The following is a 27601-nucleotide window of genomic DNA, read 5'->3' on the forward strand; positions in this document are numbered from 1 at the left end:
CTAGTGTATTTTTATTTCAGTTATTATATTAAGCTCTATTATTTGGTTCTTCTTTATATTTTCTAACTTTTTGCTAAAGTTCTCACTGTGTTTCTCCATCCTTCTCCTGAGTTTATTGAGTATCTTTATCATCATTACCTTGAGCTCTATCAGATAGATTGCTTATCTCCACTTCATTTAGTTCTTTTTCCTGAGGTTTTGTCTTGTTCCTTCATTTGGAACATATTCCTCTGTCTCCTCATTTTGCCGAAGTCTTTGTGTTTGTTTCTGTGTATTGGGCAGGCTGGTTACATTTCCCGATCTTGGAGAAGTGGCCTTATGTAGGAGATGTCCTGAGGGGCCCAGCAGCGTATATGCTCTAGGGGAGCCCCCTGTGTGGGCTGCGCGGGCTCTGTTGTGGCAGCACCAACTACTATGGGTATGCTGGTAGATGGGGCTGGTCCCAGCCCTGTTGGCTGCCAAGCCCTGCCTCGTGCAGTGGTTGCTGGTCTGCTGGTGGAGACCAGGTCATGGGGTGCTTGGCTACATAGCCCAGGGGTGCTCAGGGCTGGTGCCATCTGCTTGTAGGTTATGCTGAGTCTAGGGGTGGCTGGCGGTGGGGCCTGGGGAAGGGCTGGGGCTGATGCCAGCCTGCTGGTGGGTGGGTAAGCCGCCAGTGCTAATAGGCTGGAGGGAGGACTCCAGAATGGCGCTTGCCAGCACCAGTGTCCTGGGGGTAGAATGAGCTCCAAAAAATGGCTGCTTCCAGGATCCCTAGGGGAATCACAGTTGAGCAAGGGGATCTGATCCAGGCTTTTTTCAAATTACTGCTTCTGTGCTGGGACTTGGAGCACATGAGATTTTTGCATGTGCCCTTTAAGAGTGGAGGCTCTGTTTCCTACAGCCCTCCGGCTCTTCCGTCCATTAGCCCTTTGCGAGGCTTGTCTTCTCAATGCAGGACTCCCTGGCTGGGTGGCCTGACTGGGGCTTGGACCCCTTGCTCCTTGGGGAAAACCTCTGCAGTTGTGATTATTCGCCTGTGTGTGGGTTGCCCACCGGGGATGCAGGTCTTTACCACATCTCTGCCCCTCCTCCCCATCTTGTTGTGGTTCCTTCTTTAAAAAAAAAAAATTAAAAAACATTTAAACTTTTTAAAAATCATTTTTTAAATCTCTAAAAATTTTAAAATTATTTTTAAAACCATTTTTTAAAAGCCATTTTTTATGTGGTCCTTCTTTATCTCTTTGTGGAAAATCTTTCCTACTAGTCTTCAGGTTCTCAGACAGTAAAGAGTTGTGCTCTGTAAGGAGCTGTAATTTGGGTATGCCCGTGGGAGGAGGTGAGCTTAAGGTCCTCCTGCTCTGTCATCTAGGCCACATGCCGTGTTCTGGTTTATTGTGATGTCTCATGTTAGGTATATCCCAAAGTAGCAGCATGATTGGACAATTAGGCATGGATGCTGAATATTTAATAGGTTAATATTTTTATTTTTTTTTCTCTTTTTTAGAAATTCTTCTTTTTTTTGTCCCCTCTAAACATTTTACCTGAGTCTCTTAATAAAGCTAATGGTTGTAAGATTCAGCTGACCAACCAATATTCATTAAGAATCTACTTCATGTGCAAGGCCTGGGCCGGGGTGGGAGAAAACTGAAGTGGAATGAAGGCTGTTCTGATCCATGGAGACCCCAGGGTGCAACTGGGAAGTCAGGACACATGTGCAAACTCACATTGAATTGCACGAGCCATGCGCACCAGGTGCCAATTATTTTGTGTAAAGCAGGCAATCATTTCAGGATGGAATCACTTCCTCCTGAGGAGATTGTCCTTGAGACGTGTCCGGCATCATTCCAACTTCCCTTTGAGCAGTGTGAAGTACTTGATATCACGACCATGCACATGTATGGGTGTGAATCACTGAAACTGAAGTTTCACTAAATGATACTTAACCCTATCTATGTGTTATGCACTTTGCTTATTCTGTTCCATTTTTAAAAAAATACTCTATTCTATGAAAATATTCTACTTTGTGAAAATCACAATGCAGGTTGCAGTCTCAATAAATTGTTAAATGCCCCACTAATTAGTTACCATCCACATCCTGAAAAACGCTGCTGTAGAGGCCTGACTTAATGTGAAGCTGCAGGAATTTATCTGCCCTACACTCCTCTCTACCCTCTCCTACGATGCAAAGCTAAGGAAATCACCAGTGCCTCTGTGGTGGGATGGCTGGGGTCAATTCTTGGTGTCTGCATGGAAGAGGTGTTCTTTCTATAGCAATCTGAGGACTTCTCCCTTTCCCTCCCCACCTTACCAGGCCAGGTGGGGCCACTTGTGCGGAGCACACAAGTGAGGGAGAACCATGGAACCCCTTTGCCAGGCTGACCCACATCCAGTTACTTGTTTCATACCTTTTTTTTTTTTTTTAATCAGGTTCCAGATGGTTACTCAGGCAGAAGTAGGAGGCATGAAGAAATAGGTATGGGATGTGGGAGGAAGGTTTTAATAACATTTTCCTGCCCTTGAGGGATTTATTCTCATTGAAGATTAAGGTGATTATTCCTAGAGGCATTTGAATATTAATCTATCTTCAGGAAACCTTTTCCTGGACAAATTTATATCATGGTAGTTGCTATTAGGATAGCACCAGATATTTGACTGGAATAATGTTTCATTAAATGTTATCACCTGTTCATACACTTTAACATTCACAGAGTCTTTCATATTCCCTGGCCCTCTGCTTGTTCTGGGTTATCATGTTCTGACATGCAAAAACTTCAGATTCTGGGGTGACAGACGGACATGTAAAATCAATACCATGAAAGTCCTATGTGGAGGTTTATGCAACAGACCAGGGGCCACAGAGGAGGCAACCCCCAATTTCAGTGGCACTCAGGGCAGTTTCTTGGAGGAGGTAACATTCTGAAGGAGGAGGTGGAGTTTGCCCGGAAGAGGCTGAACTTTCCAGGGGGAGGGAACAGGAAGTGTGAAGCGTGAAAGGCATAAAAGAGGGCAGAGCTGCAAGACGCTTAGTAAGGGTGGTGGCGAGAAGAGAGATGAGGTGGAGGAACACGCAGGTGGTAAAGGAGCTTGCATGCCATGCTGAGGCGTGGACTTCATCCGTTGAAAACTGGGGAGAGATGCGTTTAAGGATTAGTAGTAAAGGAATCATGTAAGTAGAATTTACATTTTGGAAAAATTACTCTGGTAAACAGCATATTTCTAAGGAATTTAATTGTTCCCAAAGGCCTCATATAATGACCACACAATTTTATTTTATTTTACTTTATTTTATTTTTTAAAGATTTCTCTTTAAGCCTTTTTGTTTGTTTTTGAGGGGAGGTAATTAGATTTATTTATTTACTTATTTATTTTAATGGAGGTACTGGGGATTGAACCCAGGACCTCATGCATGCTAAGCATGCACTCTACTCCTGAGCTGTACCCGCCCCCACAATGACCACACAATTTTAGAGTGAGAAAGAGGATGTGGCATATGGATATATATTTAGACGTATACTGCTTCTCATGCTTAAATATGCATCACTTGGAGGGCTCCTTAAACTAGGTTGCTGGGACCCACCCACAGAGATTCTGGCTCAGGAGGTCCCGGGGCAGTCCTCAGAATTTGCATTTCTAACGAGTTCCCAGGTGATACTAATGCTGCTGGTTCAGGCACCACACTTAGCTTATTGAATGCTGTGGTAGGAAGAATCCTATATCCCATGTCCTAATCTTTGGAGCCAGTGAATATATTATGTTAGATAGCAAAAGGGAATTAAGGTTTTGGATAGAATGAATTTAGAACTAATTTATTACTTAATAAATCAGTAAAGTAAGGTTGCTAAAGAGGTGATCTTAAAATAGGGAGTCTCCTGGGTTATCCAGGTGAGTCCCATGTAGTCACAGGGGTGCTTAAGATCAAGAGAGAGGAGGAGGATCAGAGGGAGGTGTGATTGCTGAAGGAGGGGTGGAGAGAGAGGTAGCGCTCCTGGCTTTGAAGATGGAGGACGGGGGCTGTGAGTCAAGAAATGTGAGCAGCCTCTAGAAGCTGGAAAAGGTAAGAAAATGGATTCTCCCCGAGAGTTTCCTGAAGGAACATGGCTTGCCGACATCTCGATTGCAGACTACTAAAACCTGAGTCAGACTTGTAACCTACAGGACTGTTAGGTAATACAGCTGTATTGTTTTAAGCCGCTAAGTTTGTAGTAAATTATTACAGTAGTAAAAGGAAACTGGTACAAATTCTCCTGGGGACTGTGGTGGGTACTGGGAGCCCAATGGTAAAAAACTGACTTGGTCAGTGACTGCCAGCTTCCCGAATTTTTGCCCTCACATCCAACTCTGGACTGACAGAGAAAGCCAAATGTGCTTCCAAAGCTATGGCAGGAGGTGCCCTGACTCCAGCTTCACGGTGCCGACAAACACCAACCAGAGCCCTCCTGAAGCCTTCGCTCCCCCCACCCCCCACTATAAAGCCTGTCCACTCCCCTGCCTGCTTTTGAGTCTCTGCCAGTCACCAGAGATGGTGGCTCAAGCGAGCTCTAAGTAGATAGACTGTTTGTTCTCATTGGGGTGGTCATTGATTTCCATAAGAGATGGTTCTTTTTTCTTTTCTTACTTCACTGACTGTTCTACTGCAGTGGTTCTCAGTGCAGGGGGATTTGCCCCTCAGCCACCTCCCCAGAACAGGAACCTCTGGCAGTGTCTGCAGACAAATCCTTGGTTGGTTGTCACAGCTCAGGAATACCACTGGTGTCTAGTGGGCAGAGGCCACTGTAGGATTCCGCTCAACATCCTACATGGCGCAGAATGCCTCCAACAACAAAGAATTACCTGGACTAAAATTCAAATGGTGCTGATCTAATGATAGAAATTTCTGTCCCCCGTGCAGTAGAGAGGTATGGTGCGCAGGTATCTTTTTATGTGAGTGGGACAGTAATGTTAAAATGAGACAAGGGTGGCCAGCAATCTGTATTTTGAGTCTGACTAGGCTTGGTTTTGTAGCAAAGATAGTCCTTGCTTCTGCTTCCCCAAAGGAACATGACCTCCCTTCCCCTCAGGGAGCAGGAAATTCTAGCATTTCATTTTAGTAACTGCTCCTTAGTAACTCCTAGAGATTTATAGTGTATGTAAAAGCATGCTAATATATTTGCATCTACTTATCTTTACATAGACATGTGAGAGATGACTATGAAAAATGTCCACCTATGAATGGTGGAAATAATCACTTTACTTCAAAGCTGTATCCCACACGCAGACACATACGCACATCACTGTACTTGTTTCTAGCTGGTTCAGTTGCAGAACTACTTCCCCAGTTCTCTCTCTCCACCCATGCCGCCAGTCCAGTGGTGTCGTGCTTCGTTGGCTCTGTGTCCGAGACACTCTCATCTCTGTATCTTCAGAGCTGATTGGGAACGCGTGCTATCGAAGCCTCCACGTTCCCCCTGCATTCAAAACAGCTGTAGTCAGAGTTCTTCCACAGATCGACCTCTAAGTGTTTCCCATTGGCAGGCTCAGGAGGAAAGAGGCCAGGTAGGGTGTTGACTGTGGAGAGAGGCCTTGTCAATCCTTTTGCTCTGACCTTTTGCCAGCTCACAGCCTAATTATCAATTTCATTACATAGGAGAGCGTGTTGCCATGGTATCATGGTATACTGCCACATTAAGATTCCAGGGTATTTTTAATCTTTAATTACCTACTTTCATTTTTTTGTGTGTGTGAATTGGCAAAGGCCTTAAATTTTTTTGTCTTTTTGATTATGTGGTTTTCTGCCAGTGGTTTCTGAGACTGAGTACTAATTGAGACAGAACTGCCTCTCTTTGACAAGAAATAAGATCACCTCTGGAGCCCTGGTTCTGTGCAAGATTTGATTAACAGTTCCATGGAGGTCATTGTATCAGCTTGCCTTCAATGCACGTGCTTATGCACAAGAAGCCACTAATATATCTCCAGAGACGTGACCCAGAAGGATTTTTTTTTTTAATCTATAATGGATGTAACATGTGCTTGCAAGGATTCAAAATATTTCCAGAAACATAACTGAATTCTAACTTTTTTTCTTTCTCTACAGCATCACAGAAATGTTTAGTGTTAATGATAAAACAGGTGACTTTTTGCTTTGGACATAGTTTTCTGGGATTGTCAAGAATTAAAAATCCTAGGTTCATTTAAAAGACCTGTTAACTACTTGAAGTAACAAGTAACACTCTGATTATTTAAAGAGCCCTTTTCTTGGCATGTTTTCTAACTCCTAGTCATTAAAGGTATGAGTGAAGGTAGGGAAAGAGAGTGCAGTGTAGCTTTTGAATTAGGTCAGACTGAAATCCTCCTTAGTAAAGGAGACCAGGAATAACAACAAAAACAAGTCAGACAGGAACGCTCCCATGTATCTTATGAAGGATGTGAAAATATGTGCAATAATTCTTTTTTCTTTTTTGTTGATTTACTATAAAGTGTCTGCTTAGGGGGATTTGGAATCTTATTAAAAAAGAAAAAAATGAATACATGGAAAATACAAATGTGTGTATCTTTTATAAGGGCAGGTCTAGCTCATGTGTCCTCCTCTGGGTCTTATTTATTCATTGTTATTAATGCTTAATCTGTGTCTTGAATCGTAATGTTCATTTATAAGATGTGCCCATTTATAAGATATACATTACTGGAGTTGACACCTTAGGTTTTTCGTGGAGCTCAGCACTGCTTAGTGGTGCTTTTGGAAAAAGCTACTTTTTCAAGGACAAAGGCAGTGTCCCAGCAATGCTATCTGTGAAGAACATCTCAGAAATAGGGTGCCTTTCCCGGAAACCTTATACACCAGCAGCAGCAGGAATTTTCATTTTCTTTTGCAGACTGGCTTGTGCTGCTTTGGGACCTGGGCTGCTTCACAAGTAGTCACCCTGTAGCTTGTGATAACTCTGTCTGCTTAGACCACACATGAGAACAACAGTTAGAATTGCCTGAAGGGATGACTGGACAGCCAGTCCAGGTGAGCGAAAATCCAGCTCTGTTGTATAAAGTGTTCTATTCTCAGCTAGGTCCTGTATTCAGGGGAAAAAAAAACACACACACTGAAAAAAGTACTAAAATGCTGTCAACACATTACTTCATGGAGCATTTTCAGTATTATTGCCACTGCTAGTAGCCTTTGAGGTAGGATGAAAGTATTGTTGTAAATAGGACTTCTGGCCACGGTGATCCAGCTAGGTGAAACCAACGTTGTGTAGGACTGCATTTTGGTCAGACAGCACGTGACCTGCAGCTGTAACTCCACAGCTCTCTGCAGTCTAGCAATGTTAATTAAGCTAGTGTTGAGTGTGTCTTCAGTGTCGGTGCTTTGCTAGGGCTAGAGATACTAATGGTAAGACGTAGTTGCTACTTTCAAGAACTTGGACTCCTTGAAATGACGGAAGGACACAGATGAGGGAAGTAACTGAGGTACAGTGTTCATATCATTAGCTTATTTTGACTTCGGTTTGGAATCAGGGTTGATGGCAGATCTATTCCTACTAGCAACTTGCAATAGAAAATGATCCTAGAGATTGAGTATTTAGTTCCTCTCCTAGTTTTCAGAACACACTGGAGGGATGACCTAGCCCAGCACTTTTCCTCCGTGGTACCTTAGGGGCAGGTTGGTGTTTGAAGGAGAAGAGGTCAAGGGACAAAGGCTGAGGAGGGAGGCAGTCTGGGAGATGTGCTTGCGGGGAGCTGGGCTCCAGTGGTGCATTTGTCCTAACAGGAAAGTGACGGGGAGTTAGGAGTCATCTCTTTATTGTTTGACACAGGCAGAGCCTCTCCCTGGAGTGTCTCGAATGTGTGCAACGTGCATGAACGCTGGATGTGGCTCAGTGAGCTGAGAGGTGTGGAGCAGCGCACTTGGCAGGATGAGTCCCTGCGGATGGTGGATGAGGAGGAGCCGTGAGCACTGTTCGTTCTAGAAGGTAGGCGCCATGGTGGGTGTTTGGCGAGGCTGGCGGCAGGCTCTGAAGCCAGATTCAGCTGTGGCTAAATGACCTGCCACGGAAGTCATGCATGGTCATTTTTTTTTTGTCTCCCAATTTAAGATTTATGTCTGTTAAACATAATCACATAATCCCAGTTCTGTTGCTCACTTTCAAAGCAATTGGAAGTCTTCAGCTGACCTTGTTCTAGGTGAACCATAAATAGCTGGAAGGTCAACTGACAAAACAGTTTCCCCCTGACTTTCCAAGTTCTCAGGGTTTCTACGCAGAAAAGGCGGTGATTTTTTTCCCCCTGCTCGAACTGGTGTGGTGCTGTCTGCACTCTGACGTCTTGTGTAGGCATTTACCCCAGGCCCCGCAGTGTGCCAGGAGTTAGCATGCTGGCCTCGGGCTGGGGGGTCAGCGATTTCTGGATACAGAGCCCTGTCATGGGCATGGTGATGGGGACAGAGAACCTGGTGTTTCCACAAGGGCAGGTGCCTTCTCCCTTGAGAGTTAGCAGCACTGAATGAGACGGCGCTGGCTGGTGAGGAGCCAGACCCTGGAGTTTTCATCCCTGCTCAGGTGCAGTTATCTGATGGGGTGGCACTTAATCTCCATGCCTCAGTTCACTTCTCCTCTTGTCATTGAAACTGAGCCTGTAATATCTACCCCACCCTCATTACAGGACTATTGTAAGTTCCAATGCAATGATGATTTAAAGTACTGGGAAAAAAAGTAAATTGAATTAGCATAATGTAAACCATGTACCGTCATATTTATCTTGGGGCATCAGGGGCTTTATGAATTATTTAACAGAAAATTGAATATTATAGCTTTAATTGAAGCATTTAAAAATTATCACCTTTTAATAAGTTTTTAAAAATGCACGACACTTTTTATGACCATTAAAACTCAGCTGAACATGATCGTCTAAACAAGAAGCTGGTTAAGTTTTTCCTGTGAAGGGCCAGGTGGTAAATATTTGATGCTTTGGGAGACATACGGTCTCTGTCACAACTTCTCAGCTCTGCGGTTGTAGCACTAAAGTAGCTGTAGACACTTGTCAACCAGTGAGCGTGGCTGTGTTTCAAGAAACTTCATGTACACAGACAGGCATTGAGCTGGATTTGGCTCATGTGGGCTGTTGTTGGCTACCTCTTGGTCTAGCTGAACTTTTAAGTAGGTGAAGGAGTGTAATTAGAACGAGAATGAAGAACTGGAATATTTGTGAGGAACATGTTCAGCTAATTGAGAACGAGCGAGGGGGGCAGCTGGTACAGGTCAGCCCGGTTTGGAGTTTTTGGAGGTGATTATCATTAACGGGGTACCGTGGGCGAGGAGTAAGGGAATTAACGTGTGTTTAGAGGCGTGATTATTCAGGTGATAAGCTGGGTAACCAAGCGAGTGAGGAAGGGGGTGGGGTGAGCGTGGTGAACACTGTTGGAGTCAGTGGATCAGAGGTTTTCATGAAGTCAGGCAGTCTTGAGATGGGGAAAAATTCTGTCAGTGCCCTGGAAGGACAGAAGGTGGTGGTCGGTGAGCAGGAACTTGTAATTCTTGGAAGTGGTTCTGCTATTATTAAGGGATTGGTAGGAAAGCGGGTAGAGGTGAGACGGGGTGGGGGGGGGGAGCTTACTAGAGGTGAGGCGGTCAGGAAACAGGCCGAGATATTGAATGGCTCATCCATGGAGATATTGAAGGCATCAAGAATGATAAAGACGTAGAGAGAAAGCCAGTAAACTAGGTGCTCAGTTCACTGGAGAATGAAGGGGAGTTCCTGAGAGGTCGGTCAGCGTGGGGGAGAGTCTGAAGCTAAGGACTTGAAGGGTTTTAGAGTGAAGGAAAGACAAAAAATGGTCTGGAAGGAGCTCTCCTATGGCTAACACTGCCTAGATATGCGTCCATCCCATCAGTGCTTCTTCCTGGGGGTATAAACTATGTTGCTTAGCCTTCTCTGTAATTTAAGTGTGGTCACGGGATGCTGTTCTAGGAAACAGAATGAGGATGGATGCACGCTTGGCACTTTTCCCGGCCTGTCCTGTGAAAACCTTCCACGTGCCGTGTTCACGCTCCCTCTTGTCTGCTTGGTGGACGCCGAGAATGCCCGGAGGTCTCGCAGGCCCTGGGGGATGACAGCTCACTAAGTGGAAGGACCCCTAGGGTCCTGAATATTTGCTGCTTTTTCTTGGTCACTAGGTTGACTTTACATCAGCAGGGAAGAAATTTCTATTGTATTCAGTCCCTGGCATTCTTTACTGTGGTACATGTACCCTAACTCTAGGTTTCCAAGTACATGGAAGGAAAAAAAATGAAAAAAAAACCAAAACAACTCAAAACTTTAAGAGGGCTTCAAGGGAAATGGTATCATTTGGGGACAACCAGATGTCCAATCACAATGATAACAATATTGACTCCAACAGTAACAGCAGCAGTAACAATACTGCCACCACCTACTTGGTCCCAAAGGCTGGAGGGTGTGAGGTCCTGGTACTGGAAAGCAGTTAGAGATCATGATGGCTTTTTGGGTGTTGGATCTGTTGGCTCATTTCCTGTGAAAACCCAGGCATTTTCCACATAGACTTGTCTCTTTCATTTTCCACTTGCTCCGTGGTGATTTTCAGATCCCAAATGCAGACCTATTCAGTAGCCTGTGTGCCACCTCAGTCTCCGCAGAGATCACCGTGAGACTTGGCATTTTTATCTGTTCTGCTTTTCATAATCTCCTCAAACTTCAGTTTCCTCACTTGTGAAACACGGGTAATAACAATACCTCGAAGGCTGGTGGGAGGATTGAATAACCTGATTGATGTGAGTAAGTCACTTAGCACTTTGTGTCTAGCACATAGTAAGCCCATGACAAATGTTAACTATTATTATTGTTGATGATGGTTGATTTAAAGCAGTTATTGTCAGAGTGTGGTCCCCAGACTGGCAGCATCAGTACCAAAATTCTTGGGCCCTACGCCAGTCCTACTGAATTAGAAAGTGTAGAGGTGGGGCCCAGTAATCTGTGGGTTTTTTTGTTGTTTTTTTTTTTAAGTCCTCCAGGTGGTTTTGATGCATGCTTGAGTTTGAGAACCGTTCTTTACTAATTTTAGCAATGCTTACTCCTTTTTGTTCTGAAAATATTCTTCTAAGGAGAGTCCTTTAAATTCCTTAAAATATTAAGGAAAAAAGCAGAGAAAATCTTCCAAACCATTAAACATTACTGTCTTCAACCAAGAGCAGGAAAGTGGTGGAATGTCATGGGGAGAGAGCGACCCTGAGATCTGCTCCCAGGTGCTTCACTGCATGCCGGCCCCCTGTGGTTTGCCTTGTTTTCATCGACACTACAGAATGTATTTCACAGGCCAGTGACCTTGCAGTGTGGATGCCAGCAAGGCCAGGGTGCTGGCAGGTTTATAGCTCTAACCCATCACTATAAAGGAAAAGGTCAGGTGGAATTGTTCTGCTGTTTGGAGTAGAGGCGCCGCTTTAAAAGCAGCCTGGCTCTTGGAGCCGTCTCCTTCAGTTTCTTGGTGGATGGCTCAGAGTCTTAGCCCAGACTCAGAATGGCTTGTCTGTGATTTTTTTGGATAGTGTCCCATTTGAGATTTCAATCTGGCTGTCCTCTGTAGGCTAGGATAGACCTTAGATCTTGAGGGTTTTTTTGTTTGTTTGTATTGGTTTTTTAAAGCCACAAATAGATACTGGTCAGTCTGAACCTTATTGGTCCTATTGTCTGTTTCTTTGTACTTTGCTGCCTCCTCTTGTGCCTTGCTAAGAATTGGAGCTGGGAAGGAAGGACAGGCCTTCCGGCCTGACTTTCTTGCTCTACAGAAGGAGAAATACGTCCTGAAATGGGACGTGACTCCCCCAGGGCCACACTGTTGCTCTCATTTCCAGGGTTGCTAGGCTGTCCTCTAAAATCTCTCCCCATCCTCTTTTTTTCTCTTTTAATTATCCTAATTTTATTTTATTTATTTATTGAAGTATAGTCAGTTACAATGTGTAAGTTTCTGGTGTATAGCGTGTTTTAGTCATACTTATATATGTTCATTTTCATTATAGGTTACCACGAAATATCCATCATTTTTTTTAACTATACCACCTTTATTGTGGTATGGTTCCTGTACAGTAAACTACACATATTTCAGATGTACAACTTGATGAACTTTGATAGACATATACACTGATGAAACCACTACCACAAGTAGGATAGCTAACATTTCCATCACTCCCTAAGAGGTGCAATTTTCAAATCCCAATTTATCCCTTCCTACCCCCTTTGAATCCCTGGTAACCATAAGTTTGTTCTCTGTGAATCTGTTTCTATCTTGTAGATAAGTTCGTATGTGTCTTTTTTTTTTTTTTTTAGATTCTACATATAAGCAATATCATATGGCATTTTCTTTCTCTTTCTGGCTTACTTAGAATGACAATCTCCAGGTCCATCCGTGTTACTGCAAATGGCATTATTTTATTTTTCATGGCTGAATAGTATTCCATTGTATAAATATAACACAACTTCTTTATCCAGTCCTCTGCCAATGGACATTTGGGTTGTTTCCATGTCTTAGCTATTGTACACAGTGCTGCTGTGAACATTGGGGTGCATGTGTCTTTTTGAATTATATTTTTCTCTGGATATATGTCCAGGAGTGGGATTGCTGGATCATATGGTAAGTCTATTTTTAGTTTTTTAGGGAACCTCCATACTGTCCTCCATAGTGGCTGCACCAATTTATATTCCCACCAACAGTGTAGGAGGGTTCCCTTTTCTCCACACCCTTTCCAGCATTTATCGTTTGTAGACTTTTTAATGGTGGCCATTCTGACTGGTGTGAGACGATACCTCATTGCAGTTTTGATTTGCATCAACAATTAGGGATGTAGAACATCTTTTCATGTGCTTGTTGGTCCATCCTTAAGTTGACTTTTCTTTCATGCACCTGATTTTGGCATGAATATTCTTGGGAATGGGGTTGTTTTGCTGAGAAATTTTTCTTTTGTAAGAGTCAGAATGACCATTTGGTCCATTGGTTTTGGTGGTGGTGAGAATTTCTGTGTTTGCAGAACTATGTGTTTGTACCCCCGAGTCAGATACTTGTGATTCTCAGGTTTTAGTTTCATGCTAATTATTTTCTTTAGCATTGGGTTACTTTCCTTCTCTAAAGTTATACTCAGTTTGTGAAGTGACTTCATGATTGGGAAAGAACTAGTTGCTCTAGTGGACTTTCTGACATTTGAAGACTTAGTATGTATGGCCATCAGCATGCAGGCCTGGTCTCCCAGGCCATCCAGCTGTGCCACAATTCCAGTGAGCAGATCTGATCCCAGCACTGGAGTTTCAAACATGGCTTTTGGAGCCAGCTCTGGACCCAGGGTAGGGAGTAGGTCTCTAACTTCCTTTAACAGAATCTCCTTAGCTTTCACTTGTGCTCTTTTCTCAGTTATTTTTCATGATTGTCTCATCTCAGTTTAACTGATGGCCTGAAATTCAGGAGAGAAGTTATTAGAGACTGTTTGTTTCCCCCTAAAATTCATAGGTTGAAGCCAAATCCCTAATGTGAAGTTCTAATGGTAAAGTGACAGGTACCATTTTTGATTTTTTTTCCAAGAGGGACTCACGTAGGTGTGCTAAATGGGTGGTCTCCAGCATCAAGCGTGTATCTCTGTTACTTGTCTCCTGTGATAACGTACTCTGCTATTGTGACCAGGGTCCACCATGATTCCTGTGTGAGGAAGGGGATGGGTTAACACATTTATATTTTCCTTACCAGGATATCAAATTAACTATAATATATGGACTGTGTAAAGTTCTGGTTTGTGTGACTGGGTTAAAAATATTTTTGCATTGACTGTGGAGTATTAGAATTAAAACTGTTTAAAGAAAAAGGAAGAGAAAGATGGCAAAAGATAGGTGTGAGAGAAAGTTCTACAACTCAATGGCAAAATACCCTGATAACCTGATTAAAAATAGGCTAAGGGCTTGGATAGACATTTCTCCAAAGAAGATGTACAGATAGTCAACAGGAATATGAAAAAATGCTTAAGGTCACTAATCAAGGACTTATAAACCAAAACCACAATGAGATACCACCTCATACTTGTCAGCTATTATTAGAACACAAAATATAAGTGTTGGTGAGGATGTGGAGAAACTGGAACCCTTGGACACTACTGGTGGGAATGCAAATGGTGCAGCTGCTATGGAAAACACTATGGAGGCTCATTGAAAAAATAAAAATAGAACTAACATATTCTGGCAATCTCAGGGTGTTTATTCCAAAAAGATTGAAATCAGGATCTCAAAGAGATAATTAGCCCTCCCACATTCATTGCAGCACTATTCACAAGGGCCGAGATATGAAAACTACCTCAATGTCCATTGACAGGTAAAGGGATAAAGAAAATGTGGTATATTCATACAACAGAATGCTATTCAGCCTTTAAAAAGGAGATTTTGCGATATACGACAACATGGATGAATCTTGAGGACATATGGTAAGTGAAATAAGCCAGTCACAGAAAGACAAATACTGTATGATTCCACTTATGTGAGGTATCTGAAGTAGTCACATTGATAGAACGACACAGTGGAATGTTGGTCACCAGGGCCTGGGGGTGGGGGAAATGGGGAATTACTAAATCAATGAGCATAAAGTTTCAGTCCAGCAAGATGAACAAACTCTGGAGATGTGCTGGACAACACTGTATGTGCAGTCAGTGACACTGTATTGTGTAGTTAACAATATAGAGATCTACCCTCTTTACACATTTTTAAGTGAGTATTATTACAATGATAAAATTTAAAAAAATAACTAAATAAATGGAAAATACAAAAAAAGCATAAGCTACCCTCAAAGCCAGACAAAAGAGAGTCCATACAATTCCACTTGTATAAAATCCTAGAAAACGCAGAGTAGTCTCTAGTGCTGGAAGCAGATTGTGTTTGCCCGGAACAGGACAGAGAGGAAAGGAGGGGTCACAGTAGGGCCTGAGGACCCTTTTGGTGGTGACGGATTTGTCTGTTATCTTGATTGTGGTGACGGTTTCATGGTGTGTCCAGATATCAGAACTCATCAAGTTGTGCATTTTAAGTATGTGCATTTTATGGAACGTCAGTTATATTTTAATGATGTTCTGGAAAAAAGGTATATGCTGTTTTCATTCAGTGACTAAATCTAGGGAGGCATGTTGTTCAAATGACAATCACATCCCTACCCCAGGCCATCCCTAATTCTCCCAGTGTCACTTGTGTGATAGAGACAGATGCAAAGCGCGACAGAAGTTTAGTAGGTTTTGTATCTTCACTCCTCCATCTCTTCCTTTCTTCTCTTTTGCAGTCCCTTCTCCTCTCTCCCCTGTTCTCTCCGCCCGCCCCCCTCAAAGTCACCAGAATGTGAAAGGCTACATCTGTTCCTGCAAAAGCTATTTTGCAGTGCAATTAAGCATTCCTCACCTTAGCTCCCCAGGAAGCTGGAGATTTGTGTGATCACTGGCATAATGGATGGTGCCCAAAGCCCTGGTCCAGGTGCCGAGAGGCTGCATATGCATCCATGTGGGCGGGAAGATGCAGCTTCCTGGCACACACGGTGAGGCTATCGCTCCCCTCCTTCGGCCTCGTTGGAACTCGTTGCTGCCCTCTAGGTGACCAACAGGTCCTGCCATCGTCCTCCCACTCAGGCCAGCTGACAAATGGAGGTGGTGCACTGCAGATGAATAAATAGTTCTGTAGCCATCTCCGGTTTCAGGCCAAGAGAAGGGGATGTGTGAACTCTGTGACTTGATGGGATTCTTCGAGGCTGGGGAGAAAAACGATTTAGAATTCACATCCACGTTCTTTTCAACTCCTTTGAGGAAGCTTGAATGGCTCCTGGACGTTTTCCTGATATATGGTACCCATTCCCATGTGGACATAACCATGACTAGAGTATCCAAATCCTCTGCAGATAATTATTTAGTTTCTGTCACTTTGGTTATTAAATGTAATTATGTATGTTGATCATCTATAAGGATGTTAAGCATAATACCAGCAATAAGTAGCTGATCAGTAGTGCATTAATTAGTTCAGTTAGACCATTCTGTGGCTTTTTAGAATGAATCACTAATAAAATAGAGACACAATTAGAACTTTGGACATTGAGTCCACATCGAACATTTTGAAACTACCCTGTTCCCCTCTGACTGGTTTGCCTGAACATTATCCTATCTGAGACCTCAATTTGTTCTCTAATGCATAACTCTGTAAGAGGAAAAATTATATAGACTAACTTTCTTTGTATGCTTCCAGCTTAATTGTACAACTATATTGTTACAAATTGACTGAAACAGCCCATTTCAGTTTTTTTCCCTCCATAACCAGCTCTGAATAGATGAACAGAAATAGCTCTCTTCATGTCAAACGTTAATTAAACTGTACTGAAAATAAGCATGTGGAAATACTGGCACGACCTTAATTTAATCCCATTTCCTGTTAGACTGCTCGTGTTGCTTCCTTGAAGGGCTGGAGGTTAGGATTAGCGGTGCCCCTGCTGTTGTAGGCATGGACACGCAGGGTCTCAGGGATTCGGAAGATTGTGACCTTCAGTCTTTTGGACGCTTGCACTAATTAAAATAGGGCCAGAAGAAGGCACCTGGCGGATGGAATGTTCTAATGTGAATGGGTCACATGAAATTGATGATTCCTAGTTATGTACACATCTCATAGATCTTTTATTTTCTTTTATTATTTAATAAAAATTATAGCATCAGATATTTGCCAGGGACTTATTTCCTAAACACTTAGGAGAGTTATTTCTTTAATCCTAATAACAATCCTGTGGGGTAGATCTTCTCCGTATTTTTGCTTTGCATGTGGAGACTTAAGAAATTTTCTTGAGATGATTGCAGCTGGGTTTGAACCCCACAAGCCAGCCTCCAGAATCTGGGTTGGTCAGTCTTATTTCATCAAGATTTAGGAGTGCCTATTTGGAAGGAAACAGATTCTTCTTCGTGTCTTTTCATACGCAACCCTGTTATCTTGGCATCCTGTCTCTCAAGTAAATCTCCAGTGTGACTGTCTCAGCTCAACCACTGGCTGCCTATGTGCTGATCTCCAGACTGTGTGCAATGTTCAGCTTTTCTGTGTGTTTCATCCAGAACTGTCTAACTTTCGTGACCTTTTTTTAAAGTTTTTTTTTCCTCCCCGCTTAAGTACTAACTTAACTAACTCTTGGACTTTTGCCCTCTTCTTCCCCACTCTCTAGTAATCAGCTCTTCTGTAATGATGAAACTGGGCCCTTTCACAAGTCATTCAGGTAGGAGACTACAAGTAGAACTGAAAGAGAAAAAAAAAAGCATATTAATACTGTATTACAAGATTATTTTGTTTTTAATCCCCATCCCACCCCACCCCCCACATAAACAGCTTTCTAGCAAAAGATACCTCATTCTTATCCACATATACATCGGGTGTTAGGCGACAGGTAACACTAAGATTTTAACATTTTTCAATTGGAGAAAAGTAATGACACCTACATGGTGGGATCGATACTTCCATTAGAAAAATAATCAATATTAAAGAATGTGTAGTACGATGTTAAAATCAAATGCGTTGGAAAGCCAGGGAGAAAAGGTTTTCCAATATAACTGAATTTAATTAGCTTATAAACTGTCCTACTGGCACGCGAAACCTTGTTCACAGAGTGATACTAAAATAAACTATTTTCGTTGTCAGAGATACATTGACAGAGATCAGAATGCTCACAAGCTTTATTGAATTACAGAGGCCCCTCTACTCTTCTGTTCCCAGTGAACGTGAAGTTAGTTCAAATCAGAATGAGGGTTATGAAACTGTCTAATCCACTTTGTAAGATAGTCGGATTTTTCTGAAAAAAGCACATTTTGTTAGTAGCGATTCATTTATATGGCTCTGCAAGTCTGGGCCATTCATCTTTTAACCATCTGTGGTTATTTCACAAGAGTTCAGTTGAGCCACTTCCTTAGACATCTTTTTTTTAAAAAATGGTATAATGAGTTGCTTACAAGGAATCCAAATTTCTGTAAGAGATTTTGGCCACTAAAAGCCCTACCTTTAAATAACTGTGGATCAATGTGTCTTTAAAAAAGAGGTTAGAGAAGGCTTGGCAGCATTGAATTTATTTGCTCACTGATCTTTATTTAGAATAATGGGGGGGAAACCTAAACTGGGAATGGCATCAGCCTGGGTACTGTGGTTGAATTTTGTTAGCACAAACTTGCATAAATCATTTGGCCAGAAGGGGTGTTTGGGTTAGCTGGGCATCATCAAATATAGTGTCTGTGCTCCTCAGGACTTCAGCCCACCCCAGGACCTTCCCATCTTCCCTGTTCCCCTCAGCTCTGCAATCTTCTGGGCCAGAGTCTCTCCCTCCTCCCAAAGCTCTGCCCTGCTTTTCACAGTGTCCACTGGCTGCATCTTCAACTCATAGGTTCCCTTTGTGAAAACAGGTCCAAATGACTTGAGGAGTTTCTCTCTCAGGTAATTTGTATTTAAAGATTTTAAGACTCTCATAATTCTGACCTTACAATTGTCTTCTAACGTTGGGGAATGTTAAGTAGCCTCTTACATGTTGGGCTCTTCCATTTCCCTGATTTCCCGTCCGTTAGGGTACATTCTTGGAAGAAAGCACAGGGATGGCCTCACTGGCTGTTAAGATATGGAAATTGGTCCTTATTTGGTGGTAAATAGTAATCGTCTAGAGCTTCCTGAGTGATGCCCATCACCCAGCTGTCATCCTGACCTTCCCCCTGCCCACCTCCCCAGAGCTACACAGCTGGAGGCAGAGCAGGGTGGCCTCAGTCAGCATCCCTTCTGACTAATTGCTGCCCTGTGCCACACTGAGTGGTCACTGTTTGAATCTTAACCCTGCATGTAGGAAACTAACTTACGGTGGAATTGGCTTTGGGCTGAGCCAGTCAGTGGTCAGGGCAGTTAAGACACAAATGTTTTGAAGACCAGACCATAGTGAAAGTTATATGGCTTAGAAATATTCTAAGAGTCAGGGTGAGAGCAGCTTCAAACTTCCTGGCAGTCTTCTGGAGAAAGGAATTCATCACGAGACATTTGTTTGAAAGGGACGAGCCTGCCCAAAGCACTCTTCTCAAGTGTCAGGTCTCTCTTCATTCTCTTGTGCTGTGTGAAAGTAAGAATGTTCTGTCCTGAATATAGACTATGATGAAGCATTAGCGGTTTATGTCTTAATGAAGTGATTCTGACTGATGGGTAGGTAGCTGGTGATTCAGAATGAGGCCTTGTCTTAGTCACAAAACAGTAGGTCAAATTCATGGCAGATTGGGAGCTTTCAAAGACGATTTCTGTACTTCAGAGATAAGAGATGACCAACGATGATGTTATATATCTGTCTAGGAGAGCCTGAATATAGTGTAAAACACTCAGATTTGTACCTTTAATGTATGACAGGCAAATTTTGATTTGGACACAATTTTGGGGAAAGATTTTTTTTTATTAGCTTGCCAATTGTATGGGAAAAGCTTGAGGTTCACATCGACGATTTAAATAACATATCACATATAGCCCAGCTCCTGTTGTGGACATTTTCACATTCTCTGATTGATACTGCCAATAGCATTGTCAAGCAGGTATTATTAATTTGAGAGATGATGCTCAAGAGGTTATGTGATTAGGCATCCAAAAGTCCTTTACCCAGCAGATGTCTTGAAGCATCTGCTTTGTGTGTGTCTGTCTATGTGCATCTGTGTTGCAAAAACGAGTAAGTCACATCTGCTGCTTGTAGGAAACTTCTCTCTTAGCTCCTTACACACATTTGGTCTTCTGTTTTTTTTTTTTTTTTTGGTCATCTTAAGTGGATGTCTTAGCTCTACGAAAAGCAGAAATGTTTGCTAGAGTGATCTGTGGTGATGTGTATTGCATAGGGTTAGGGAAGGGATAAGGAGCAGATTCAGGATGTGAAGGAAACTGAGGTCCTGAGTTGGCCCTCTCTAGGTCAAAAGAAATTCCTTGGCCTCTCTCTGTTGTTACAGGTTGAAAGTTAAGAGTAGAAAGATTTAGATTTAAAAATATTGATTGAATGAGTGCTCATTATTAAGTTTCTTTACATGCAATTTCCTTTCCAATCTTTGAAACAACTCTATGAGAAAGATGTTAACCTTGTTTTCCTGAAGAGGTGCCTGAAGTTGTGTGATGTTACGTAAATTACATGGATAGAATTGGAAGAGATAAGGGTCCAGTTTCAAACCTGTAGCCTACTGTCGCCTTTCTGTGGAATATTTCACTTTAATGGATATGAAAAGCGTAAGGGGCCAGTTTTGACTGGAAACCTGTTCTCCTTTCTAGTTTTTAGTTGAGTTTAGTACTGAGAGATGAGTATTGAATTTCTAAATATTAACAGTTCATTTCATTGAAGTCAGTAAGCAACTATGGAGTCAAGGTGTTTATCATATCATATTTTAAAGTTCTCATGTATGAATTCATTGTCACGATTTCTGATGCTGGAGAGAAGTACGTTAAGATAAAGCAATTGAAAAGTAATTGGAGTTGTTATTAAGCATAGTGCCCTGTCTGAGACAATGTATTGAGAACAAATACTCTATAAATTTTCATTTATTTATAAATGAGGATTTTAAATTTATAAGTTTAAGAGTAATTTTTAAAATTCATTCTCGTCCAAGCTCCTACTAAACCTAATGTATTACATTGACAGCGTGTTGCATTGACTGCGTATAATAAGCAGCTGATTTTTGCAAACCACTGACTCTGGCAGGAACTATCAAGCAGGTCTAATTCAGAGGGCAGCCACTGCAAGGTGATTCATTAGCTCCTTAATCATACAAATGTGGCCAAAACCACACTCCCTTGATACACATAATGGATGCGGTGAACAAATTCTGCATGCCCCACTGTAGCTGACCTTTGGAAGAACTCTAGTATCCTTGTGGGGTGAAGCGCCTTGGTTCTTTTTTTCTGTACTACTGACGACCTTTACCCCCAGTGACAGCTCTACTAAACACTACTTTTGTTGTAGTTGCTTCGTGTTGAGTTGCAGGCATTAGAAGCAACCCAATGAGTCTTGCAAATTATTTAAATAAGGTGCGAAAACGTGATTGAGCATGCAGAATTTACATGGGCCTTGTCCGTACTTCTTCAGTTTTCATTGAGTCATCTCTCATATCGGTTAGAGAAACAGGAATTCACACTGTCTCTCTTACAAAAGAATCATAGACCCATGATGAGTAGAGCCCACAAGTAAGTCTTGCGTGTGACCATTGAGGTACATCCATGCCTGCACATGGCCACAAAGAACAGGTAGAGTGGGGCCCCATTCCCTATTCTAACTTGTCAAAGGGAAATGCTTCTTTATTACTAAAACTACTTGAAATTCAGGAATTGATAGCAGATCTACAAAGTATTCTCAGTGGTTTTCCAGACTAACAGCACCTGTCCATTTGCATCTCCTTTTGTGTTCCCTGTGAATTTTCTTTAACCACTGTCTCTTCCTTTGTTGGTTAGAGAATTATTGAGAAGAGTTGGGAAAAATTTGTCAGTTTCAGGATTAAGAGGAATAACAGAACAGTGGCGTATCTGTCCCTCCTCCGTATGAGTCTGGGGGCCGCATGGGCACGTCTGCTATATGAATGGAGGTTAAGCACAGAGCTGTGGTCAGGAAACAGTGTGACATGAGTATTGTAGCGGTGGCATTAGCCTTGTTAGCAGCAGACATAGAAGGCAGCATGAGAGGCCTGACCATAGAGGTTATGGGATTCTTCTTTCTGCAAAAGCATTGAGTTATAATCTGAACTGTGTTGTAAAATAAAACAGGAGAGGCTGCTCCCACTTCTCTGAGGCTCTGCTCCCAGAGCTGAACAGCTCTGTACACTGAGCGTTGTTGTCTTTCTGAGACATTAAAGCACAGAATTTATAATCTGAAGACAATGTCTATCCAAAAGAATTTATTCATTATTCTGTAAATAAAAGGCACAAGTCAGAAGTGTTCACTTTTGCAAAAGGCAAGCAAACAGTCCTGTTTTTGTGCAAAAACCAAGGGAGTAAACAGAAGTATGTTTTGCTCAGGATTATCTTTGATGGTTTAATGAGTCTTTATGAAATTTCAGGTGTATTCCCAATTCTCAGCTTTGCCCACAACCGCATGTTTTAATTACTCTGAAGCATAGAGGGAGATTCTGTTAATCCTTAGCTATAACATGCTTGAGTGATTTGAATGCTTCAGCCCTGTGGCCAGCAGCGTGTGGATTCTATAAGGAGGCCACATTAACTATGCAAAGGGCCAAATGAGGACCTGTGAGAATGGTGTTCACGGTCTCAGCATACAGGATGGATTGTGGTTAAGTCCAAACACCTCCACAGCGAGGTGTGTTACAGCGAAACCCACAGCCTCCTGTAACTTCATTCACAGCTAAGTCTCTCAGGATGTAAGCATCACTACTAAGTTTTGGGGTATGCTTGTTATTAAATTTATTTTATTAAAATTTTAAAAAAGAGACTGAAGTTAATTTACCGTAGACTAGAGGTGGGTAGTCTATGGTATTCACTGAGGTATTTTATCTGTGAAAGATCAAAATTTACATCACGAATCCAGTTAAAGACTTTATGTTGGGATTCCAATCTCCTGAAATATATTTTGGTGACCCTTTTTCTGTCCCCACCATAATTTTTGCTTGGATTTAAAAGGCTGTTCATATTAGTAGGGGATGAATGTGAGAATGATTAAGAGGGAGAAATCAACATGTTAAGCTCGTTTGCAAAAGCAGTTTGTAGGTGCCCAACTCACGCTGTTTTCTAGCAGAATTAGTTAGGAACCCATCCTCCAATTCCAGTGATGCTGCTGGAGCTAACATATTCCTGGGTCTCCTTTGGAAATGGCTCTAAATGTCGGTTTATAAACCACACAAGGCTTCTTCATTTATTTATGTATACTAACTCCTTTTTGAAAACTTATATTTATTTCAAATGATGCTTGGTTTTTTAAAAAAGACAAACTTGGAAGAGAAAAAAATATTGAGGAAAAACTGAAGAAACCTAAATAAACCATGGACTTCGGGCAGTAATAATGTGTTGGTTCGCTACTTGTTAACACAGGTATTACACTAATGTAAGATTTGATGCTAGGGGAAACTGGTTTGGGGGCATATGGAAATTCTCTGCGCTAACTTTATAATTCTGTAAAACTGCTCCAAAATAGAAAGATTTATATATGTTGCCTTTTTTTTTTTGGATATCTCTCATTGAGAAAAGAGGAAGAAATGAGGAATAAAGAAACTAACCTTTTCTGAGTATCTGTTATGTCCCAGAATCTTATGCATATATTCTCATTTAATTCTCACAGTAATCCAATGGCAATAGTTATTTTAATCTTACAGGGGGAAAAAAGGATGCTCAGAAAGGTTAAATGGTTTGGCCAAGAACAAAGAGCTAATATGTGGTATACATGAGAATCCAAGCCCATTTTTGTCTGGGTCTTAAATTCTCTCTACTACGTCATCATATTTCTTCCTTAAACCTGTGTCATAGGCTTTGAAATTGATTCCCTATTTCTAATTGATTCCCTATTTCTAAAACAACAACAAGTACACAGTTCCCAAAACGAAGTGCCTTGAACAGGGCAACACTGATCTAGATATAAAATTTCTGGTGTACATATCCTTCAAAATTAATCATACTATTTTCTAATTAAGTTACTGCTCTTCTGATAGAGTCCATGTAGGTGACAGATCTTTCACATTTGGGGGAATTGCGTTTTCATTTCATTTCAGGAACACTGGATCTCTTGGGCCAAGCCCTTTTCTGAACTTGTCATCAGGCCAAAACATCCGTTTGGTGGAAAGGCCTCAAGTATGAAAATGAGGTTGGCTCTAGGAAATGCAGGCCCAATTAAATGCTTCTGTGTTAATGGGAGATCCAGGACATTTGCCAATAAATAGTGTGGCTTATTCAGGTTACCATGGAGCAAAAGAGAGACTTGCTCATGAGGCTGGAGAATGACCCGCTGGCAGGGCAGTGGGTTTTCACACCTGTGGTGCACTGCCCACATCCTCCATCTCCCTGGAACCAGGAGTGCTGACTGCTGGCAGCTCATAGGTGGCTGCCTCTCCAGGAAATGCCCTCTGGTGGAGGGAGCTGCTTACCCAAGTTTTGCACCTCCCTTGGGTTGCCTGCATCTAGTGACTGATAGCTGCTGGGGTTACAAAGACCTGGCCCGTTTGCCTCATTATGGCACATCTTTGAAGGACCAGCTTTGGAGCTCCCTCTGGGATTGGCTGAAGTCTCTTGCAGCTGCCTCAGACTTCCTGCTTCTTTTGCTCAGTCTTGGTTCTCTCACTCCCTTATAGGTGTTGATCCAAGAGGGATCCTCAGGGAACCCAGATCTCAGAACCACTTTCCTGGGGAGAACAATTTGTGACACTATCTCAATGTGTTACCTCCCTTTCTCCTTGATGGGAAGAATCCAGTACTTTAAAATTCGTTCGTTACTTAAAAATGTGGGCATCACTCTTTCCAGGAAGCCTCCTCTGACTAGATTAGTGTTCTCCTAGTAGCCCCCTCACCTCAGTGAGGTACCTGTCCCAGTAGAGCATTTGTGTCACCAAACTATAACTGAACTGTACTTAAATATGCCAAATTAGTCAAACCCCTTTAGAAAACTTTTATTTATATTGGTTTTGCTCCAAAGCTAATTTGTCACAGTTATAAGCGTTGATGGGGTCATCCTGGAAACTTTATTTCTTGTTTTTCCATTCCCATTGATTAAAAAAAAATGAGCAAAGAACTGAAAGGAATGAAATCCTGAAGAAAGAAATCCTGAAAACAGATCTTCCTATAGATAAAATTTTTCCTATATTCTATTTGATTCTGAAACAGAGACGTATATACCACAGAAGACTGAGAACTTACGATCTTTGCTCTCAAGGAATGACCACTTAGAACTGGAGGATGTCTTACTATGCTCCAAATAATTTAACTGTTTTTAGAGATAGTGGAATTGTCACATGTATCTCACAACAGACATGCCATCTTCTCGGATTCCTCTGGCTCAGAGTACCATTCCTCTTTTCTGACTTTCTATTGTCTGTTTTGTTTGTGACATCTGTTAAGAGTTAATCATGGGTGGGCCTTGAGTACATTTGCAGACAGGCTACTGGGGAGTCTCTGACCACAGGCACCTTAAACAAAGGACTACCTCAAGCTAGATCCAAAAGACTCCTCAACCAGAAAACATCTTCTGTGGTTTCCCACATAGAAGCAAAGCCTTAGTGAAGATGTGGACTTCATAGGCTCAAGGGGCCTTAATTTATGAGCTTTTCAGCTGCTTCCTAGCATGGTCAGTGGGCTTGGAGTTAATCCCTTAGATCTGCATTATTTCTCTTGAGGCTCTAATAGGTATTTTATTGTACCTCCTCCCTCTGAGACCGTTTTCTTGCCCGTCACTTATTTAACGTCCCAGTTTTGCTGACTACTTACTGGTCTGTATTTTGTTGTGATTTTCTCACTATGATAACCCTGTAACCCAGGTGGAAGAGGGAGAACTGACTCTGCACTTGTGGAATGCATCTGCACAGTCACTCTTGAAACTTTCACCTAGTTTGAGAGCTAGGCAGATCTAGTTGGAATTGTAGGTCTGCTGCAGTCCTGGAGGAGTCTTAAATCCCCACTCAACCCTGTATACTAGCAATGCTCTCTTCATTACGGGAATTATTAAGAGCTAGTAAAAAGAAGCAAATAGTTTGTGTCTTACCTAACACAAAACCAATTTTCTTACTGCTAATCAATCTCATGAAACTTTATGTTCAGTCCCATAACCACTTTTCTGTCGCACTGAATGCCAATAGCTCTTTTATTGATGTTGAACTCTTCGCATGTCTCTTCTTAGTTGGAATAAATGCTCACTGAGGGAAAGATTCTTGCTTATATATTTTGTAATCTTTCAAGATGCTTAGAATACTACTTTGCATATAACTGGCTGGGCTAAATATTCTTTATCATACTTAGCATTCACTTCCTCTTTTTATCCCTCCAACCAATTCATGTAAAAGGCTGGGAGGCTAAAAATGACATTTCTCAGACTCCTTTTTAGCTTTTTGATGGGTGTAATTTACATTCCTGCAATGAGATGTCAATGCGTGCAATTATAAGGGAGGTGGAGGATGACTTTCTACAGAGGTGTCAGCTGACATGCAAACTCCTAAAGGTGGAGACATTTTCAGCATCCAGACGCCACATTCCACTCTCTGGACATCACCTTGTGGGTGTGAGGCACACTGGTGGTCCAACAATAGTTGAATATCCTCTGGGTCACAGTTGAGGGAGCATGACTGAGGCAAAAAAAAAAAAAAAAAAAAAATCCAGTCTAGCAGCTCCATGACTTTTCTACTTCTCCAGTCCTTTCAACGATTTTGAAAATACTGAATTCCCTATTAAAACTCCCTTCTAACTGAAACACTTAGAGTGTTTTCAATTTCCATATTGAACCTGGCACAGTTGCTCAACATCATTTGTTGATGTGGCAAAAATACCCCACGCCCATCCAGATTACACACAAAAACATTTTGCATTATAGTTCTATTTGCGTTTGTGTTTCCAATTTCTGATGAACCATGGGGGCTTTAAAAATGCTGAGGACTCATCTATATTCCTTTAGTCACCTTAAGGGTAGCAGAATGAGCCTCTGGATTCTGCAAAACAAATACAGGCACGTTCAGTTGGTCAGGAACAATGACAGCAAATAGGATGTTGAAGGTAGTGGAAGTTTTGAGTTTAAAAAACCCAACTATTTATTGGTAAATGAACCTTTTCAGGATCTGAAATTATTTACTCAGCACCCCAGCTTAACAGTGAACAATTTATATCATTAGTCACTAAGTCTACTTAAGCCCAATTAGACCTGACATAAGTGCTTTTGATTGTGTGGTACAAATCCACAATCTGAGGCTAAGTATTGCGGACTATTTAATGTTCTGGATGTAATTTTACATATAACAGGCTTTCCTGGAAGAGCTCAAAACACATTGAAATATGAGGATTAGTGAATGATCTGTCTCTCCCCAAATCGCACTTCTGATTGTGGAGGCAGGACCACATTCCAGTTGTCTTGATTCTAAGTCTGCTGTACTCTCCTCTGGGCTTTCTTTTGTCCTTGGTCTTTTGGATCTGTGATTAACTGAATTTTTGAGCTTGAGCTTTCTGCCATTCTTTCTCATGCACGTCTTCCCTTTAAGTCTGTAAATGAGAATGCCATCCACTGGCTTGTCATCCTTGCATCTTGTGAGTTTAATGACAACTCCTAATATTAACATGGCACTTTACAAATATCTTTCACAAATTTTAATTATTTGAGCCTTTTGAAACCTTATGAAGTACATAAGGCAGGCAAGTAGTATTATATTACCTTAATTTTTAGACAGGGAGAGAAATACCTGAGAAAGATGTAAATATTTTAAAATGAAGGATGGAATTAGTTTGGACTAAAAAAAAAAAAACTTCTCTGTATTTTTAGTTATTTCCTTTAAAAATATTTGCTAGAAACTAGAACCATTATGTCCAAAAATTTTAAATCAATAGTATTTAAATGCCTAAGCCTCAAGCTAGTCTTTGGTAATGAGTGACAGGATCTTTAATTAACTGACTTTTGCAAGTTAGCATGGTTTATAAGTCAGAGAGAAGGTGGGAAAGACACTTTGCAGGA

The 27601-nt window shown here is 41.7% G+C and overlaps 1 long non-coding RNA gene across 1 annotated transcript in view; it reads left to right on the forward strand.

Moving 5' to 3' along the window:
• Nucleotides 1-6889: 6889 nt before the first annotated feature.
• LOC116157482 (uncharacterized) overlaps nt 6890-27601 on the forward strand; it is a 349559-nt gene continuing 328847 nt past the window's right edge. The window contains exons 1-2 of the long non-coding RNA XR_010384030.1: nt 6890-6967; nt 7764-7919. This is a non-coding gene — a long non-coding RNA (uncharacterized LOC116157482). The remainder of the gene's footprint in view (nt 6968-7763; nt 7920-27601) is intronic.

This window comes from Camelus dromedarius, chromosome 15 (genome assembly GCF_036321535.1).
Source record: "Camelus dromedarius isolate mCamDro1 chromosome 15, mCamDro1.pat, whole genome shotgun sequence".
Lineage (NCBI taxonomy): Eukaryota > Metazoa > Chordata > Mammalia > Artiodactyla > Camelidae > Camelus > Camelus dromedarius.